A 20441-nucleotide genomic window follows, 5' to 3' on the forward strand; every position below is an offset into this window, starting at 1 on the left:
TCCAGAAAACCACACAGCTATAAACTTATATTAAAATTACCTGGACTCCTTTGGGGAGAAGGGAACGGCAGGATATAAATTTAATTAATTGAATAATTATTTAAGATGGAAGCGTACGAGAAGGATAGCTCAGCGGCTAAGAAGAATCCTGGATTGCTAAACAGCTTTGCAGTGCGCTTGCAGCAGAGACAAAGGGGAATGTAAACAAGTCAATGTGTCAGTAGTAGTAATACGCAGAGTCAGCTTGGTCTATCTAGGGGAGGTGGCCTACAAGGTATCTGGCTCCCGGGTTGTTTAGAGCATTAAATGTCAAAAACATTTGCCTTGAACTTGGCATAGTAGCTAACAGGCAGGCAGCGCAGAGCTTTCAACATGGGTATGGTATGTGTAAAGCTAAGTGTCCTGCTGAGCACTCGAGCAATTGCATTCAGAACCAGGAACGAGGGAAGTCCCACGTATTATCCATTGCAGTAATCAAATGAGATTTATCATCGCCTGGGTCCAGTCCCCACACTACACAACAGCTCCTTCAGAGGGGAAACAACCCTACCCAGAGCTGGCATACAACCCAATTTCCAGGCATGGAAACCACCACTCATCTCGTCAGGATTCAACCGTTAAAGGAGATTTGGGGCAAGGTGCCCCCTGTAACTGGTATGCTGATGATAACGCAGCTATCTGAATTTCCCCCGCAACATCTGAATAGGAGAGGCCAGGGATTTCACCCATGCAAATCACATGCTCTTCCACTGAACTATGGTCTCTCCCCAAACGTAATCCCATTAACCCTTTTGTGCATCCTCTTGTTCCATATGTTGCCAGTACCAACCAATCCACTGTTCTTTTTGCTTTTGTTTTTTAAACTGCTCGTTTCAAAGGCGGTTGTACCAGCACAGCACTCTGAGTATCACAGGCTGTAAATTAAGAAGCAGCTGCCAACAGGTGCGCCTTTGCGTGCTAGCAGATTAGCTGTGGAATGAGAAAGACAAGCTTATCAAATGCGATCATCAGTTGCACCCTGATAAACCATTGTTTGTAAGTGCTGGAAGGAAAGGCGTTCAGGCTTTCACCAAATTCAATTATAATTACACCCTCTCTTTGTTGAGCTTTGTTCAAAAGGCATTGAAGAGCCATATGGAATTTTTCTCCCATCCTTCCCAAAGTTAAAATGCACAGGCCTGTTACAATGTAGCCTTTTTTCCTTTCCTTTCCTTTCCTTTCTTTTCCTTTCCCTTTTTTAAATTCTTTTTTTACAGCTTGCCTTGCCAATACAGTGGTATTGGTATTCCGGAGGCCCGTTCGCAACCTGAACAGAACGCAACCCGCATTTGAGCATCGCGATTTGCCGCTTCTGCGCATGCACATGATGTCATTCTGCACATCTGCGCATGCGGTGAAACCTGGAAGTAACCCATTCCGTTACTTCTGGGTCGCCGCGAGACTCAACCTGCAAACGCTCAACCTGAAGCAAATGTAACATGAGGTATGACTGTAAGCCTACAAAAATGATTCCCATCCAGGAATCTTTATTAGTTTACTTGCTGCCTCACATGTGGCCTGAAATGAAACAAATATATGCTTTTTAAAAGAGAGACGTTTCCACAAACGTCTCTGCTTGGCCCCCAAGAAACTACTCCTGCGCCCCACGGGTAAAGCTCCACAGGTAACGCCAGCTATTTACAACCTTGGCACATATGCTACTCCGAGCCATGTGAGGCGAGCTTTGTGAAAGCAAAGGGTGAAGTTCCCAGAACAGATGTAAGAGCCAGGGATGGGGTGAGATGGAGTGAAATCCTGTTTGTGCACTCCAACACTATAAATAATTATTGTTCACCTCCGAGACGTCATCTGCTGCCAGTTATTTCTTTCAAAATCAAAGCTCTTCTCCAAAAAAAACCCAAAATCAGTCTCTGACCATGCATTCAAGTCATGTGGCTATTAAAGTGTACATCATTTCAATATCTGAACCTCTAGCACAGGGTTGGGGGACCTTGTTCACCCCAAGGGCCACATTATTCTGTGAGCGACCTTCCAGGGGCGCCACATGGTAGTGGTGGATGGGGCCAGAGCAACCAATGAACATTTTACCTTCTAGGTTGGTTCTACACACACACACACACACACACACACACACACACAGACACACACACACACACCACTCAATCCTCCAGCCAGGCAAGCAAATGGGATTATCCAAGGACACATTCTAGCCAGGCAAAAACACCTGAGGAAGGAACAAAGCAGAGCCAGTGAAGGAGGGCACGGCATGGGGAGAGGGTGTGTGGCTCAGGAGGGAGTGCAGAGTGGAGAGAGTCCCATGGGTCAGACAGAGAAGCTTGGAGGGCTGCATTTGGTCCCTGGGTCACAGGTTCCCCACTCTAACAAGCAAACAACACCTGTTGTAAGAAATCTCAGTTGACTGATCATACAAATTTACGAATGTTTAGATGAGAAAGTCCCACTGTTTCATTGGGCTTACAAGATATTTAAATAATAAGAAGAAAACAACAGGTTTTTTTGTGGGGAAAATATACTCCTTGTCAGTGCTATTTTTCTAGAAAAAGAGGTGCCAGAACTCACCAGGAACACCTCCCTTGTTCTCTTATGGTGCCCACTTGAGTTCTGGTGAGCTCCAGCTGAAAAAAAGCCCTGCTCCTCATTTTTAAAAATGCTGTACTCATATTATTTCCAAGAGGCATTTCTTCATGCAAAACAGGAATGCCTTGTATTATAATAAATGGATTGAAACTGCAGGCCCATTGAAATCTACAGACATGATCAACGATTTCAATGGGCCTGCTCTGGGGATGGCTTAGATACAATCCATTAACTTTTGTTAAACTCAGCTAATGAAAAAATTAAATGGCAACACTTTTCAGTCAATTAAAATGTTTTAAATTGATTAACTGATTAATTGACTGATCACTGCAGCTTTCATGTTTCTCCCAGGAAGACCTGTGGCTGCCAAGAATGCAAGAGTGGCTCAGCATACCCATATCAATCTTCAAATTAGGTATGCATGCAACCTCCTTTTAATATAACTCTTTGGGACATCAGAATAACTGGCTAGAACATGTGCACTACTTAAAACTGTTTCGGCAGAAAGAAGCATTACCACTGTAGATAAAACAATAATAAAACTAACTATATTATTATAGCCACTATCAAGTCAGAGTGAACTCTGCACTGTACATAGTTAACAGTCGGGTTAAGTTCCAGGGGAAGGGCTGTAGACCAGTAGCAGAGAAGGAAGCCACAGATTCAATCTCCAGCATCTCCAGGTAAGACTGGGAAAGTCACCCACTTCAAACCCTGGAGACCCACTGCCATCCAGTCACTGCAGACAATACTGACGTATATGGACCTACGGTCTAAAGCAGACATGGCCAAACTTGGCCCTCCAGCTGTTTTGGGACTACAATTCCCATAATCCCTGACTACTTGACCTGTTAGCTAGGGATGATGGGAGTTGTAGTCCCAAAACAGCTGGAGGGCCAAGTTTGGCCACCGCTGGTCTAAAGGTATACGGCAGCTTCCTAGGTTCCTAGTCACTTAACTTGTATTTTTCCCCATACTGCACAAGGTTGGTTCCTCCATATCCGATTGTTGCAGGCGTTACCACTGCACAAGGTTCTCTTAGCATTATATTTCTCTATATAATAAAAATGTAAGAATGTCATCATGCAGCCCCCGTTGGAGGATTTGTAGTGCTGCATCACAATCCTGGAGTTGCATGAAGTCAGAGCTCAATAGGGGAGCAAAAAGTGAAGACAGATTGCATCATGGCGTTGGCCATGGCATGGAAACAAGAATGGTTATTGAGAAGGTGGAAATGGCAGTTTAAGACAACAACAGAAGTTCGAGTAAAGCAGAGATGGAGGAAACTGAAAGGAAGTTTTAAACCATGACATTGGTTCGTCGTATGGAAGAACTGAGGCATATGCCCAGTATGCTTTACTTAAAGACTAAAATATTTAGTTGGTGGGTACAGGAAAACTCAGGTTAGGTGATCACAAAGACAACTGGCCAATAATAACGGTAACACTGTCTCTTCTGCAGGCAATGGCGCTTGGTATTTTTTTGAAGCTGAGTTGTTCACAGGGAGTCAAGTTGTATTCTTCGTTGCTATCAACCAGGGGCGCAAGCCAAGCAATTGGCTTTCCCCCTCCTTTTTAATTAAAAAGAGATTGCATTTGGACACCAGGGAGGGAAGCAGTTTGACATTTGACTCTAAAAAGAAAAGGACCAGGCTTTTTAGATTTTTCTTTCTTTCTTCCCTCCCACCCTCACTTTGGTTAAGGCTAGATACAAGCAGGTAAAGTTTCTCAAGTCACAATATGTAGAGTATTTAAAGGAAAAACTGTCCCAAATTTACAAGCATTCTAGGTTTTTGCATCAATATGCCATTTAATACTATTCACTGCGTTCTACAGTTCAAACAATGTGTCTTTTTTCTAATTTGTTGTGGTTGTTTTGTGTTCCTTCTTATTTCTGCTGGTTCACAGTTTAAGCGTATACACATCTACTGAAAGTGAATCCCACCAAATTTAAAGGGCCTTACTCCCAGGTAAGAGGGTCTATGATTTCAGCATCAATATCCCCCCCCCCCCGACACATTAATGTGTCAAGCAAGCCATCCTTCTTATGGCAGCCAGATTTCTTCAGAGTTAAATCAGACGAAACAGCCTGCGTCACATGACTTAGTGCAAATACACAAGTTTAGTGTGAATGCACAGGCGCCTAAAGAGAAGACTGCAGCTGCTTTGCTCCATCCCAATTGTTCTGCTGCTGCACTGTGCTAAACTATAGCATGGTTTGTCTTAATGTGCCATACAAACCCCAGGCTCATGGTTTCGATCTCCCGCACAAACCATAAGCCATGTGCCAAACCTTAATTATAGCTCATGTAACATGTGGAAAGAGCTGCCAGGTGCTAAACACCTCTCCCCCTTCCCATTTTGTAACATGAAGTTATTTATTCTGGGGCAACAGATAAAACGGTGAAATCCACAAATCAACTGAACAGTAATATTTAAGCATCACCACCCATAGCTTGGTTTTATGACTTGAAGTAGATTTGATGGGACCGATTTCCAGGTAATTGTGCATCGGATTGCATCCTTGCGACATAACCTTAAACATGCTCACTTAGAAGAAGTAATTCTCGCTATTTTTAGTAGGCTATATTGCTTAGTAAGGCTGGAAAACAAGCCCACTTATCTTGAAGTGAGCCTCACTGGATTCAGTACAGCTTATTTCTGTGTAGACATGGTTAGGGCTGCACTGTTAAGTGTGTTTAGGATGGCAGTCCTATACTAACATCTACTCAGCAATAATTTCCACTGGGTTCCGCTGGAGTTGCTCTATATAGGGCCACAGCACTAACAGACTGCAATCCTAAACAAGATTGTCACAGCTACACCTTTCATCACTCCCCAACATCCCCTTTCCCCCTCCACCTTCCTCCATCTCTCCCACAGGAGCTCCTCAAAAGCCTTCTCTGCTTCTCTTTCCCAGAGTTGCTTCGGCAAGGAAAGAAAATGGATGCAAGCCATGGCTGGCACTGAGGAATTACAATGCCTCTCCAGCTGGGCAGGAGGAAGTTGGAGCAAACAAGTGTGTGCTTACATTCAGCAAGGATGTTTGCATCATGGGTTCCAGCAACTGGTTAATGGGCAGAGGTCGGTGCTGCTGCTGATAGGCTGCAGTTCAATTAGGCTGCAGTTCAATTAAAGCCAATGCTTATTTCGGGTTTACTTATAAAGACTGTAACCCACCTGGGCAAGCTTTGTGACCCAGGTTGGGATCCACAGGTTAGGGAACACTGTTCTAAGGTACCAAAATGCTTTTCCCTACTGACTAGCAATAAACAATGCAAAACCTATAACTTTCTATTTACTTCTTAGACGCTGCCAGTTTTATCCCTTCAATGACATTGCAATGAATTTGTAAGTTGTGTTGTTTATGCAGTGAGCCATGTTAAATCTAAAGGGATCAGGCACGGCAGAACACTATTAACAAGTATCTGCAAGAAGTGCCTTCTGTAAAGCTCTACTACAGAAGTACCATGCAGATTTCTCAATACGTTGAAACAGGACCAGACTTGCTGAAGATGACCTACATCCCTCTTACTGCCACTAAGGAAGTCAAGTTTAACAAAACACAACCACTTGTAGGCCACTCCCTCTATGCATGCATGCTAGGATGAAGATGGAAGTTGCTTCTAAATGGGATTAAGAACTAGTAGAAACATGTCTAGCTGCTTCTGAGATTTTAAGCATAATATATGAGAAAACAGCACAATTCAAACTACTTAATTAAGTCGCTAAAATAAGTTTGGGCATTTTTCACCTTTGTCCCTAAGCAGCTTGGAATATTAGGAGGTACAGTGGTACCTCGGGTTAAGTCCTTAATTCGTTCCGGAGGTCCGTTCTTAACCTGAAACTGTTCTTAACCTGAAGCACCACTTTAGCTAATGGGGCCTCCCGCTGCTGTTGCGCCACGGGAGCACAATTTCTGTTCTCATCCTGAAGCAAAGTTCTTAACCCGAGGTATTATTTCTGGGTTAGCAGAGTCTGTAACCTGAAGCGTATGTAACCTGAAGCATATGTAACCTGAAGCATGATACCACTATATATCCTTTCTAAATGTGCCTTCCTTTGGTTAAAAAAATTAATTAAGCCTATCAAGAAAGTGTTGCATCAAGTTTTCTAGACACAGTACCATTAGATGGAGAACAGAAAGGTTAAAGATTTTTAAAGGTAGCATCTGGTTCGCATGACACGGTAAGTCAAACTATGAGTTTACTAGAACTGCATGAACATGTAGGCCTGATTAGCTATCATTTGGCTTGCTGCATCATTCAAAGCAGAGTGCCCTGTTACCCACCCACCCCCCACCCCCCATTTTGGTATAGGAGGTCTACAAGGGCACACCATTCACATGTACTTATCTATACAGTACTACCTATCCAACAACCAAGATCAATGCTTCATAAGGTGTCATTAGCAGTCTTCATTCTATGTGTTGGTTAACAATTCTCAACACACACAAATAAGTGCACTGAGCTTAACAGACACCTATAAATGGCAAAAAAATTCACCCACCCAGAAACCTTAACCTTATTTTTGACGGGTCTTTGAAGAGGATTGGTATATCAGATAAACCTCCACATGAGGAATGTCTGAACTGGGAAAGGACACAAGGAGGCAGCTGTTAACCAATCTGTTTGCAGTAACACAAAACTTTCTGCTCATGTGATAACTTAATGACTGCTTCTATAAAAGTAGATGGGTTGAGATTCAATCCTAAGCATTGGTTTAAAAAAAGAGGGAAGGAAAAGGGTCTTAATGACTAATGTGAAAGAATCTTATACCATACTTTGGGCTTATTCCAAGATTTAGAAAGCAAAAACTAAAATGAATCACTATTTGTGAAATACATGGTGAAATTTGATGACCAGTCATACAAATCATACAAAATCCGGTGACCAGTCATACAGATCATACAAAAACCTAGCCAGTTCTGGCTTTGAATGCTTAAAAATCTGGCCGCTTGTAACACAGGCTGAATTGAACACTCTTTCACTCTCTGTTTCCCTACAAGGGGTTGTGAAAATATCATTATACTCTGCTAAGCACTTGGTTAAAGGCTATATGTAGCTGGCTCAACATACAGTTTGAGCTGGAACAGGGTAAAAGGTTTTTAAGATGCCACTACACAGGGTCACGAATCTATCACCACTGCTTCCAGGCTGAGGACCTGACCTCTTGCTTCTCCAGGTCTCAGGTGAGTGAGGCTTGATGAACAATCGCTCCTTCTGTGGGAGTGCACAAACATGCACATATACATGTTCCAACCATGAGTGCACCAGGAGCCACAGAGAAGTCTAGCTTGGCTAGCCGGCCATTAGATACCTACAGGTAAACCTTGCATCCTCTCACTTCCTGTACTGCTTCTCCTGTGGTTTCCTGTTGAGGTTAAACAAGGATCCATGGTCCCATTGCTATAGTAGTATTATTCCTTCATGCCAGCTTCAGTGACCTCAAACATCATTGCCATGGTGACAGGAGATGCAGCAGAATTTTAACTAGCAGCCTAGAGTTCCGGATGGATGGCAGATGCAACGGATAATAACAATCATAATAATAATTTACTACTTATACCCTGCCCATCTGGCCAGGCCTCCCCGGCTACTCTGGGCAGCTCCCAACAGAATATTAAAAACACAATAAAACGATGTGAGGGATGCCTCAGTTGCCCCAATAGAGGCCAGCCTTGGCAACAGGCAGATATCAATACTCAAGGCCAGAGCACATGTTACGCTCATCTCAAGAATACAACTGGAAATAGCTTCCCTGCAGTTCTGACACCCACCCACATGCAAGTGCTGGTTCTAGCATAAACAATTATTAACCTCATGACTTGCAACCACTAAGCGACAAGTTCCTGAAGGCTGGTGGGGCAGGGAATGTGGAGAAACTCACAATGTATGTAAAGGTACATGGTCAGACCAGGAAACAGACTGTCACTGAAAGACCTTTGCTGCCAGTGTTCCCATGGCAACCATAACATGTGCTTTACAGAGATGTAGTTCTCCTGAAGTCCTCCCTCTGCCTAACAGTAGGGCCAGCCCTGCATTCCAGTCATACTCTTTCACAGCACACCCATTTTATACTGCCTGCATTAAATCAATAATGAGGAGGAGGAGGAGGAAGAGAATTAGTTACTATTTACAAACTGGAATCTAGAAAGAACACCCAGACAACTGATTTGGGATGGACCACTTAAAAAAAAAAAAGAGTCCTAATCAAAGTTAATAAATAAAATAAATAAGTCAACCACTTCACAATTTTCCCTGTAAGGTTATACTGTTGAGGGGCCTCTCATTTCTAAAACGAGAAGTGCTAAGGCTCACCCTCGCAGAATTTCCCCTTGACCCAGATATGCTGAGACATGCTGGGATTATTCAATTGGGGAGAGAGCACTTAGCCCATGTTCACAGCACTTCTGAGTCCACTGCTACATCACATGTGGCGGGGAAGCTGACCCCCAGAATCAAAACAGATTGTGAGGAAGGGCCAGTACTACTCGTGCCCCACTAGTCCCATCTATCGATGCGGGTGGAAACCTGTGGGTTAGCTCCCAAACAAAGAAAATGCGAGGGGTGCTCAGCATCAGCCACACCGCGAGGACAAAGCCTTCTTCACACCTGTACCACCTGAGCCCCTTGCATCGACAACAGGTTCAGGGCTGAACCAGGCTCGGGGTGGGGGGGTGGGGGGTCGAGACAGAACCCTAATAAAGCCCCCTGCCTCTTAGGTCCCTATCACGAGGCCCCAAGGAGTTCCAGGAGGAGACTCACAGTTTCCCGGCCGAGAGAAGAGACCCTGTTCCTCCTTCGAGGCTCAGCCACGCCGCCGCTGCTTTCCCGGGGACTCTCTCGCCGCCTGGCCTGAAGAGGGAGGCGGCCGGTGAGGAGCAGCAGGAGGAGGAGTCCCCGCGGCAGCACCTCCCCGAGGCCTGGACCGGGCTCCGCTTTCCCCCTGCCGAGCACGACGACGACACCGGCGCCCCCGGGCTTCCCAGGCGCCCGCAGCCGAGCGCGGAAGCCCCGAGGAGAAAGGCGCTCGGCGGTTCCGAGGCAGCCTGGCGCTCACCGGGCCCTGCGGCGGAGGAAGCCTCGTGGCGAGCGGGGAGGAGGCGCCGCCACCGCAACCACCACCGGCTCCTGCGCTGCCCAGCTGCGGCCTCGCGCCGGGCAGACCCCGCACGCCAACCCGCGGCTCCGCTAGGCCCAGGCGGCGCCCGCCTGCGCGCAGAGCATCCGCCTTCCCCGCGCGCACCACGGCGGCCTCTCCGCGCTGCGCGCAGGGGCGACCCCCGCCGCCACCTCCTGAGCTGCGCGCCGCCCTTACCTGGCTTCTTTTCCAGCCCGGCACCTGCTTAGTGAGTCCGCATGGGTTTGCCTTCCCGGCGCGGCGCCTCTTTCCCCGGGGCGACGTCTTCTTGCCGAGGCGCGGAGACGAGAGGCCCCAGCGGCTGCTTCCCTTCGCTGCTGCCGCTGCCGCTATTGCTACTCAACTGCTGCTGCTTCTCCCTCCCTCGCCGCTTCCTTAAGGCGTGTCTCCACTAACCGGCTAGCGAGGAAGCAGGTTCCCGTAAGGTCCCGGCTGGGCTTGGCGCGGGAGAAAGAGAGGAGAGGAGAGACGTCGCCTGCCTTTGCAAACACGTGTGGAAGTCCCGAGGGAGACACCAGAAGAAGCACTTCTTTTTTGGAAACGTGCCCTCCTCCGAGGCCTCTCCTCTTACAGGCTCGCCTGCCAAGGCTAGGGTGTCCCCCCCCCACCCGAAAGAGAAATGGGACTCTGGGGTTTTCAGAAATGGCAAGGCACTGGCAAGGGGTTAGAGACGCACAGAAACGGTTCCTCGGCCAACCAAGGATCAGGGTGTTGTTGTTTTTAAGTGTGCAGTTGTGTTTATCCCCACACACTACTTTTTAAAAAAATGTTTGCACTTGCTAAAGTTTTGGCAGGGGTGGAAATGGGGAGACAAGATGGTCTTCCAGGCAAAAGAATGGGGAACTGGAACGAGGACAGCGTTGAGTAGTGGTTAGAGTGTCAGACTGCGACCAGGTCATAGGAGAATAATAGAGTTGGAAGGGACCGTGAGGGTCATGTAGTCCAACCCCCTGCAATGCAGGGATATTTTGCCCAGTGTAGGGCTCAAATCCTGAGATTAAGAGTCTTATGCTCTATCAACTCTGCTATCTTCCCTGGCCAAAGCAGTTCAGTGGCTGCCTGTGGGCCACTTGCTATCTATGAGCAAGCTACTCAATAGCATCCCTCAAAAAGGAGGCAAGACATCATGCCTCCATCCCCAGCATGCCTTCTTAGAGGGAGAATGAAATACGGTGGTGCCTCGGGTTAAGAACTTAATTGGTTCTGAAGGTCTGTTCTTAACCTGAAACTGTTCTTAACCTGAAGCACTACTTTAGCTAATGGGGCCTCCATTAGCTAAGCAAAGTTCTTAACCCGGGGTAATATTTCTGGGTTAGCAGAGTCTGTAACCTGAAGCATATGTAACCTGAAGTGTATGTAACCCGAGGTACCACTGTAAAATGTAGTTAACCATCACAGAATAGCTTGTCGCCAGGAATTGCATGTGTTTATTTACTTCAGCCTTGTAAATAAGCCCTCAAAAGTTACTAGCCTGCCAAAAAAACAAAGTTGCCAGCTTGCTAAGAATCTAGCAGTTGGCATTTCCATGCTGACCTCAGAGAAACAACTACCATTGAAATGCAAGCTAGTCACAGGTTAGGGGTTTATTGGGAGGGTGGGTTAAATGTACTCCCAAGTTCTGCCAAGGCAACTGGCACTAGCCCACTGTTTCCATGCTGGTCATGAAGAGCTGAGTTTTCCTTCCTCTGCAACTAACTTGTGGACTGTTGAAGAATGAATGGAGATACCCTTTCTTCTTCCCTCCCTTTCCTACATGAAATTCCTGTTTGCCTGTGAATAGCGAACTCATTTTCACCCTTACATAGCCCCCAGGCCTGAGGTTTCCACACCTTTGGTATAAACTACAGTAATAGCAAGCTCCCTGGTGTGAATTTATGTTTCCAAAACATCACCAAGCACAAGAGGGAGGTAGCAGGTTTGGGGAAACAAGATTTCTGGAAGTACAAAAATAGTGGGGTGGGGGGGGCACTAAGGAGGTTAACATCCCAAGTGCAGCTCAGTGAGAACTGAGCATGTGTGGTGGCTACAAAATGCTGGCGGGGGGGGGGGTGGGAACAACTGGAAAATCAGTGACTGGCTGTGTCATAAAACAGGACCTGGCTGGCTGAAACCTTGAACAGAAGCAATCTACCCACTACAACATTTTGCTGCAGCTTCCGCTTAGATAACTAAGTTCAGTATCTGAACAGAGGTAAACTTGCTGACTATACGCGCCCTGCCCAGTGCTTAACCTTTCCTACAAAGTTCACCCTAACATTTCCACCCTTTTCCATTGTTCCCTTGCTCCTGCTGCACTGCCTCCCATCCAAGCGAGAGTTCCACTCACTTCGGTCAAGATGGGACGGGTGCTGCGAAATTAGAAAGTTTGCAAAGCACTGGTCTGGTCTGGAATGGGAAGCAAGCCCAGGGATGGTCAAAACAAATCCTAGCTGGAATAAGCCCTGCCTAACCTCCCTGTCCATAGCCTTGACTTTTAAATTTTACTGTTTTTAGCTATGGTTTCATTTTATTTTAAAATTTCATGATTTGTCGTCTTATGCTTTTGAACACCGCTTTGAACATTTTTATTTACAAAGCACTGTGTGTGTGTGTGTGTATTCTAAACACATGCCCTGAGATGTAGAGGTATAGGGCAGTATGCAAATTTAATTTAAAAAAAGAAATAAATAAATACAATAAATATTTTGAATACTGCTTCTTTCTGCAAAGAACAAAAGCAAAGTCAAACCAGAATACCCCCAGACTTCATGGATATTATGTGGGCTGCATCCCTGATTCTAAGTACTGCACATTCACTTGCAGCACAATCCTATACATGTCTGTTGAGCAAGAACATAGGAAGCGGTCTTATACAGTCGAAATAATTTAAAAAATTGTTCAGTAGCACCGTAGAGACCAACTTAGTTTGTTCTGGGTATGATCTTTTGTGTGTATGCACACGAAAACTTATACCCAGAACAAACTTAGTTGGTCTCTATGGTGCTACTGAACAATTTTTTATTTTTTTTATTTATTTCGACTGTGTCAGACCAACACGGCTACCTACCTGGGTCTTATACAGAGTTAGACCATTGGTCCCTTTAGTTCAGTATTGTCAGGTCCAGTGGTTCCCAGCCATTTTTCCCCCATGGACCATTTGAAAAATTTCCCACGGACCACTTAATGATTTTTCTGTAAAGTGCGCTATACTTGATACCGTATGGTTTTTCACAATATTTCATTGCTTCTTTTCTTTGTTACATTTTTTATTTTATTATTCCATATACTGGAATTCAAACTGGAATTCAATAAAGTACAATATAAGAATTAAAAGAAGCAATAAAAATACATTTTAAAAAGCAGTATGAATATTTAAGAAGAAGAAGAAGAGTTTGGATTTGATATCCCGCCTTTCACTCCCTTTAAGGAGTCTCAAAGCGGCTAACATTCTCCTTTCCCTTCCTCCCCCACAACAGACACTCTGTGAGGTGAGTGGGGCTGAGAGACTTCAAAGAAGTGTGACTGGCCCAAGGTCACCCAGCAGCTGCATGTGGAGGAGTGGAGACGCGAGTCCGGTTCACCAGATTACGAGACTCTTAACCACTACACCACACTGGCTCACATTTAACATGGTGGATGTGCCATCTTCTGACCATAGATCCACAGAGATGCATTACACACCACCTGAATGAAGCTTGTGGACCACTAGTGGCCCACAGACCACAGGCTGGGAACCCCTCATCTACTCTTGATGGGCAGCAGCTATTTAGGGTTTCAGACAGCCCCCGCTCCCAGCCCTTCCTGGAGATGCCAGGGATTGAACCAGGGACCCTCTCCATGCAAAGCAGATGTTCGACCGCTGAGCCATGGCTCTTCCCCATTGGGGCTTGCTTCCAGAAAAGTGACCATAAAATGGCAGCCTTAAATGCAGTATCCCTCTGAATGTCAGGTGCTGGTGGCAAACGGGAGAGCTGCTGCCTTCACGTCCCAACAGTGAATGCTGGATTAGATGCACCTTTGATCCGATAACAGGCAGTGGGGCTCTTCTTGCGTTCAATCTCATCGGCCTCAGCAGAACATTACCAAAGCTTACAGTATAGTGTCATTGCACCAGATCGCAGCCATAGCCTTTAGAAGTGTAGTGTTTTTAATGCATATTTTAATTTTGATTCCTTTCTTTACAACTCTCCAGGACCTTATGTGCAAGAGAGAGAAGGAGGGGAAAAAAAGTAATGGAGTGTTTTTCAGAACAGTAGAAAATCCAAGAGCAGGTAATACCATGGGATATTCAAGGCCACCTTTAAAAGGCCAGTTCCCTATGGAGCAGGGGGGAAAGCCCTGGAGACTTCTGATGTGTCTATAGCAATCTGTTTTGCTTTTAAAAAAATAATGTGCAGGTTGTATCCTGGGAGCGCTGCTGAAAGCACGTACAGATAGCACGTCCCAGGAGCAATGACGAGGTCAGGGAGTCCCTAAACCAAAGTAGTTCTTTTCATAAGAAAATATTATATACAGTGGTACTTCTGGTTGCGAACGGGATCCGTTCCGGAGGCCCAATCGCAACTCGAAAAGCCCGCAACCTGAAGTGCTGTATCTGCGCAGGTGCGTGGCGCAATTTGGTGCTTGTGCACATGCACGAAGCACGATTTAGCATTCATGCGTGAGCAGCGAAACCCAGAAGTAACCCTTTCCGGTACTTCTGGGTCACCGCAGGACGCAACCTAAAAAAACGTAACATGAAGCAAACATAACATGAGGTATCACTGTATATATATATACACAGTGGAACATAATTTGTTCCGGAGGTCCGTTCTTAACCTGAAGCACCACTTTAGCTAATGGGGCCTGCCGCTGCCGTTGCGCCACGGGAGCACGATTTCTGTTCTCATCCTGAAGCAACGTTCTTAACCGAGGTACTATTTCTGGGTTAGCGGAGTCTGTAACCTGAAGCATATGTAACCCGAGGTACATATGAGGTACATAGACACACACACACACACACACACACACACAGACCCCTGTCTCCAAACTCTCTGAGCTGCTCCAGAGCCAAGCCAGGTAAATGTTCTCAGGCTTGACCTCTTGAGGAGGGCTGTGGTATTTAAATTTGAACAAATAGCTTCTAGACACTAAGTATATTTGTGTCCTTCCTTCCTCCAAGGGTATTGTAATGCCCTTGGGGGTTGGACTAAATGGTTTTTTGGGGGGATCCCCTCTACTCCCATGATTTTATAGTGGTACGGTAAGATTATGCAGAAAAACAAGACTGCTGGGGTAGTGAGTTCACAGGAGTTAAAGAGCTAGAGACATTTTTGGAAGCCCAGTATAAAGGAGTATTTCTTTCTTCCACTCCTCTTGTCCAGGTTATGATATCAAGGTGTGTGGGGAGGGGGTCGTTTAAGTGTGTAAAAAGGAAAAAAAGTGCCAGTCTTGGGGCTGGGGTCCAAAAAAAGATGCAGAGGCCTGGCTTTCTCTCTGCACAGCATCATAAGCTATGGCTCCAGAGAAACCTAATGAGGAATCCGAATCTGTTGGGAGTGCCAGTGTTATGAGCCTTCCATCTTACATCCATCAAATACATTGTAAAAATAATCTTATATTGTAGAAATTCTGTAAGTCTCCAGTGACCTTGATCTCAAGGACAGTGAACCAAATGACGTGCTGAAATCTGTCGCCACTATTGAGATTGAGGTGCTCATATCAGTGCTATCTTATTCTGCCCTCACAACAACGTCAGAGGATATTAAATCAGGGTAAGAGGGAGTGATTGGCCAAAGCTCAACCAGCAACCTTCATGGCTTAGTACAGGTGTGAACCTGGCCCTCACAAGCCTACATCTGACATGCTGTACACTGCATGAAGGGTGAGGAACTGGAACTGACCAGCGGAACAGAGCCTTAATGCCCCCAGCTCCATGCACCACCTTTGACAGGTGAGCAGCTATGCCCACCTGTCAGAGTTCAACGGGGCTCACTGGAGCTGCCAGTCAGCTGATCAGTGGTTGCAGTGAGCCCCTTTAAAGTCCAGTGGGGCTTGCTGTCCCCGCCAATCAGCTGATGGGCACAGACAGCGAGCCTGTTCAGCTGCACTAGGAAGATATTGATAGAGTGCACACTCAGTGCTGATCAGCAAGCCTTGCCCCACCCAAATGGGAGCTTACTTCATGGTGAAGTGTGAATTTCAGAGGATGGCTGTGTTCCAGTGCACTTGCTGTTTCCAAAAGAGTCAGTTACGTAGCTTTGGCCTTAAATGTGAACTAAATCAGGTTTCTCCCTCATCCCCAGCTACTAAACCAGGGGTCGGCAAACTAAGGCCCGCCAGCTGGATCAGGCCCAATTGCCTTCAGGATCCAGCCTGCAGACTGTCCATGGATCAGCGTGGGGATTCTATTCATTTGGGCAGCGCCATTCCATTCCCCCCCCCCTCACACCGTGGCAGCGCCTCCTCCCTCCCTCCTCCTAGCTTCTCCCCGCCCTGCCTAGAGGAGGAAGGGGGCTGGGCTGAGCTGGCTGAGTGCCATTTTAAGCAGCCCCTCTCTGGAGCCAGCCCTTTCGCACCACTCATCTTCCCTCCACCACCGCCCTGGTGCTCCTGTGGGCCAGAGTGGAGTGGATGCGCTCACTTTGCCTACCCACAAGAAGAAGCAGCAGTGGCGGTGGCGGCAGAGGCTAGGGTTGGTGGGTGGGGAGGAGGACTACTTGCCCCCCTTGCCTCTTCTTCCAGTTTCCCCCCCCCCCGGTGCCACTTCTCCAGCCCACCATAAGGTCTGAGGGACAGTGTACCGGCCCGCAGCTTTAAAAAATTGCTGTCCCCTGTACTAAACAGCACATAACTTGGAAAAAGAATTCCAATATGCTCAAAATAACACCATTTCATGATTCAGCTAATGGTGTCACACACAAAAAGTTAACTGAGGCTTGGTTCAAGCCAATATAGGGCTTGAACATTCAGAAATGTTCACATATTCTGGGTGGAATGTAGCATAGACCTTCCTGCGCACCTGCCACCATGGTCGGGATCAGAGTTTGGGTAAGACTTGCATGCAGTGGTGTCTGATAAGCCCAATTTCAACAATCCTATTTCAAAAAAGGCAGCAAAGCATAACAGAAAGGCAGTGGGGGGATGTGCTCCACATTCAGAAGTTCCTATATTATTATTATTATTATTATTATTATTATTATTATTATTATTATTATTACTATGCCCATCTGACTGGGTGGCCTTAGCCACACTGAGTTGCTTCCAACAAATTAAAACACGGTTAAGACATCAAACATTGCAAACTTCCCTATACAGGGCTGCCTTCAGATGTCTTCTAAAAGTCAGATAATTGTTTATTTCCTTGACATCTGACAAGAGGGAGTTCAACTACTGAGAAGGCCCTCTGCCTGGTTCCCTGTAGCCTCACTTCTCACAATGAGGGAAAACCACCAGAAGGCCCTCAGAGGTGGATCTCAGTGTCTGTGCTGAACAATGGGGGTGGAGACACTCCTTCAGATGTTCAGTGGAATTTGTATACAAGATATTCCACCCATAGATTCACAGATTTCTCTCACAATTGTGAATACATCTGTGTGCAAGACATTAAGCAATGCAGATATATGGGATGATAATTAAGATTCCTTCCCTTTCCATCCATATAATCATTTTGTTTTTATTTCACCATCAGCCCTGAACTAAAACATGTTATCTAGCCAGCAATCAGAAGATGTTTTTGTATTACAAAATATTACGAGAAAGAGAAATGGGAGACTTGGCTTCTGTCAACATCTTGTTATACAATAAGAGTTTGTGGAAACAATTTTCTTTGATAAATATTAATTTATCAGCCCCAGATCCACATGCAACCACAAACCAGTGTGTTTAGAGCATCCCTGTATCTAAAATTCCACAAGTAGCTCTAATATCCTTGCTTGGTATAAGTGGCAGTAGCAATTGTGGCAGAATGTGCTTATTATATCAGTCCTGCTTTGTGACCTGTTTTTGGCTAATGAACCTGAGCTATGCAGATCTTGTTTGTACAAACCATTGTTGCTGCTTCAGAAATAGACTTTAAGATCTTAAGACTGAAACCCAATGTCCATATACCTGGGAGTAAACCCCATTGATCTCAGTAGGACTTAACTTTGAGTCTTAATTTAGGATTGTACTGCAACACAGAGTTAATTGAAGAATGGACCCCTTTAAAAAGGGATTCCTTTAAAAAGTCACAAGATGAAAATAAAAGAGTCACAAGATGAAAATAAAAAGAAGCTGCAGTTATTTAATCGTTTAATGTAAAATGCAATTTTGCCAGTCTTTTTCACATGGCTGCATCACTAGTTGCACATACCCAAATCCCTCTCCTACTTAGGTAGCTGTTTTAGGGTACAGCCTGGGGACTAGTCTTACTTCCTTCTGGTCACCACAACCATAGCCTAGCCTAACCCATGGAAATTTAACATTCATCAGCACATAATTTAGGTTGTCTTGATAGAGACTTTTTTTGTTGTTTCAGCACACACACAAAAACACACAGCCTGTCTAAAACTACCTAAAACAAATATTTTATGCTTCTTGACAATTTCTTTTTCGTGACCTTTAGCTTTACAGCACGATGCAGCTAAAAATAAATCAGAATAAGGAAATCCCAGTGTCCATTCAGTGAATCTTTGTTTTTTCTGAGAGAACTACAAAAGCAATTACACAGAGAATGTCAATAGTAACATTTTAGGCAGCGTATTAATGTATATGGCTCTTCTGTGAACTTCGATTCTTAGCAGTATATACCTGTTAGCTCTCTGACAAAGAGAGAAAATTCATTATACATTCTGTTATACATTATACATTCTGTCATTCTAAGGCTGCAATCCTATATATATTTCCCTGAGAATAATTCCAATTGAATTCAGTTTGGCTGACCACTGATCAGACTTGGATAAGATTGCCCTGTTGGCAGGTGTTAAAATATACCACCGGAAGACATACATATTACTGGTTTCCAGTCCCAAAGCACGTTGATTTCAGTAGGACTTCACTTTCTCAATTTCATTAGAATTTACTTTCAAATAATATGTTTCACTCTGCAGTACAACACTGCAATCGTACGCATTCTTAGTTGGCCCTAAGTTGCACTGAAACGCAGGAGTTGTTCCTAAGGAAGTGTATCTGGGACTAGGGTGTTTCTGACCTTTAACTGTTTCATAAGCCTCTGTGCTCTCACTGTGCTTTAAGGGACACCGTCAGAACAGGTAGGCCTTAAAAAGTTTAAACCACACTGACAAGTTTTCCTCATGATAAATTTTTACTGTAAACGTTTGCTGCAGTTGTTTTGCCGGTTCCCTTTGCAAAACCAGGCTTTGCTACGGGCTCTGCAGTGTCTATTTATTGTATTTTTGTCTACACAGATAGATACCTTTAAAAGCCTACCTCTCTTGATGAGCTGTTAAACATGAAATGGGTGTACCTGTACGGGAGAGAGGTTATTATGGTGTAGCTTGGTATTTGTGATTTCCAGGAAACCGTGTCAATATAATGTTCTCATGGAGGCCTTGAATAAATCTAATCACCGCATAACATCTGTGTCGTCTTGTTAAAAGATTTTATCTAGTAACTGTCTGCTTGAGCTTTGTAATGTGTGTCAGATCGAAGTGTCAAGACAGGAGAATTAATTAAACAAAAACAACAGATAATTAAGCTAGACTTTCAAAATACCTGCTACTCAGATATTGTTTCCAGTAGCAGGCAAAGTGCTCTCAGAACATCCCAGAATACCCACAGACCAGTGCTCTGCATGGGCCGGCAGGGTTGCCAACCTTGGGAGGCCCGTGGACACATTTGCAAGCCAGAGAAATGGTTGTGGGCATTACAGGGGTACCACAACTCTCCCTTCCACAGCTGTAACACACACAGAGAGAGAGAGAGGGACCAAAGAGCACAATTAGACTTGGGGAAAAGCCTTCTTTTGGCTGCATCTTTCAGTGGAGACAGGATCTCTGTCTCAGGACCCTGTGGGGCCAGGAAAGTCTTTTGTGAGCACATGTACCCCTGCAGTGCCACGTGGTGACCCATGGTCCAGGAAAAGGTAAAGGGACCCCTGACCATTAGGCCCAGTCATGGCCAACTCTGAGGTTGCGGCACTCATCTCGCTTTATTGGCTGAGGGAGCCGGTGTACAGCTTCCGGGTCATGTGGCCAGCATGACTAAGCAGTTTCTGGTGAACCAGAGCAGCGCACAGAAACGCCGTTTACCTTCCCACCAGAGCGGTACCTATTTATCTACTTGCACTTCAACGTGCTTTCAAACTGCTAGGTTGGCAGGAACAGGGACTGAGCAACAGGAGCTTACTCGGTTGCGGGGATTCGAACCGCCAACCTTCTGATCGGCAAGTCTTAGGCTCTGTGGTTTAACCCACAGCGCCACCCACGTCCCGATGGTCCAGGAAAGCATGGCACTAAAGGCAGCTTGTAGCTCTGCAATCTGGCTGGCAAGCAAACATCACCTTGGCTTCCCTGTTCACAAGTTAACCTTCCCGTCTCCTGGTCTACCTGCTAGTTATTCTCTGTTGACCCCTGTCTTTCTTTCACCCTTTGTCAGCTGCCTCACATCCTTTCTACTTCAGGGCTTTCCCCTTTCTAAGGCCTCCCTACTTCTCCCTGGCCCCTTCCCCTTTTCTCTCTCTACCACTTCATTGACCTCCCACTTCTATTGTCACAGTCTTCCCTCCTCTTTCCCCCGCTTTGG

At 45.6% G+C, this 20441-nt stretch overlaps 1 protein-coding gene and 1 long non-coding RNA gene across 4 annotated transcripts in view; one reads left to right on the top strand and one right to left on the bottom strand.

The window, feature by feature from the left end:
• Nucleotides 1-10260, bottom strand: part of GPD2 (glycerol-3-phosphate dehydrogenase 2) — an 86132-nt gene extending 75872 nt beyond the window's left edge. The window contains exons 1-2 of one of the 3 annotated variants that reach the window (XM_083579029.1): nucleotides 9918-10231; nucleotides 9365-9454 (exon numbers count right to left, since the gene is read on the bottom strand). The gene's annotated coding sequence lies outside the window, so the exon portion shown is untranslated. Of the gene's footprint in view, nucleotides 1-7920; nucleotides 8052-9364; nucleotides 9455-9917 lie in introns of those variants that run through there. The other 2 variants (XM_083579028.1, XM_083579030.1) reach the window with 2 other exon arrangements.
• A 94-nt stretch (nucleotides 10261-10354) lies between these two features.
• LOC310746304 lies at nucleotides 10355-19274 on the top strand. Its single transcript, XR_014540604.1, has 2 exons — nucleotides 10355-10464; nucleotides 13931-19274. It is a non-coding gene; the product is annotated as an uncharacterized lncRNA (long non-coding RNA).
• The last annotated feature ends 1167 nt before the right edge of the window (nucleotides 19275-20441 follow it).

This window comes from Podarcis filfolensis (genome assembly GCF_964270895.1).
Source record: "Podarcis filfolensis genome assembly, chromosome: 1".
Lineage (NCBI taxonomy): Eukaryota > Metazoa > Chordata > Lepidosauria > Squamata > Lacertidae > Podarcis > Podarcis filfolensis.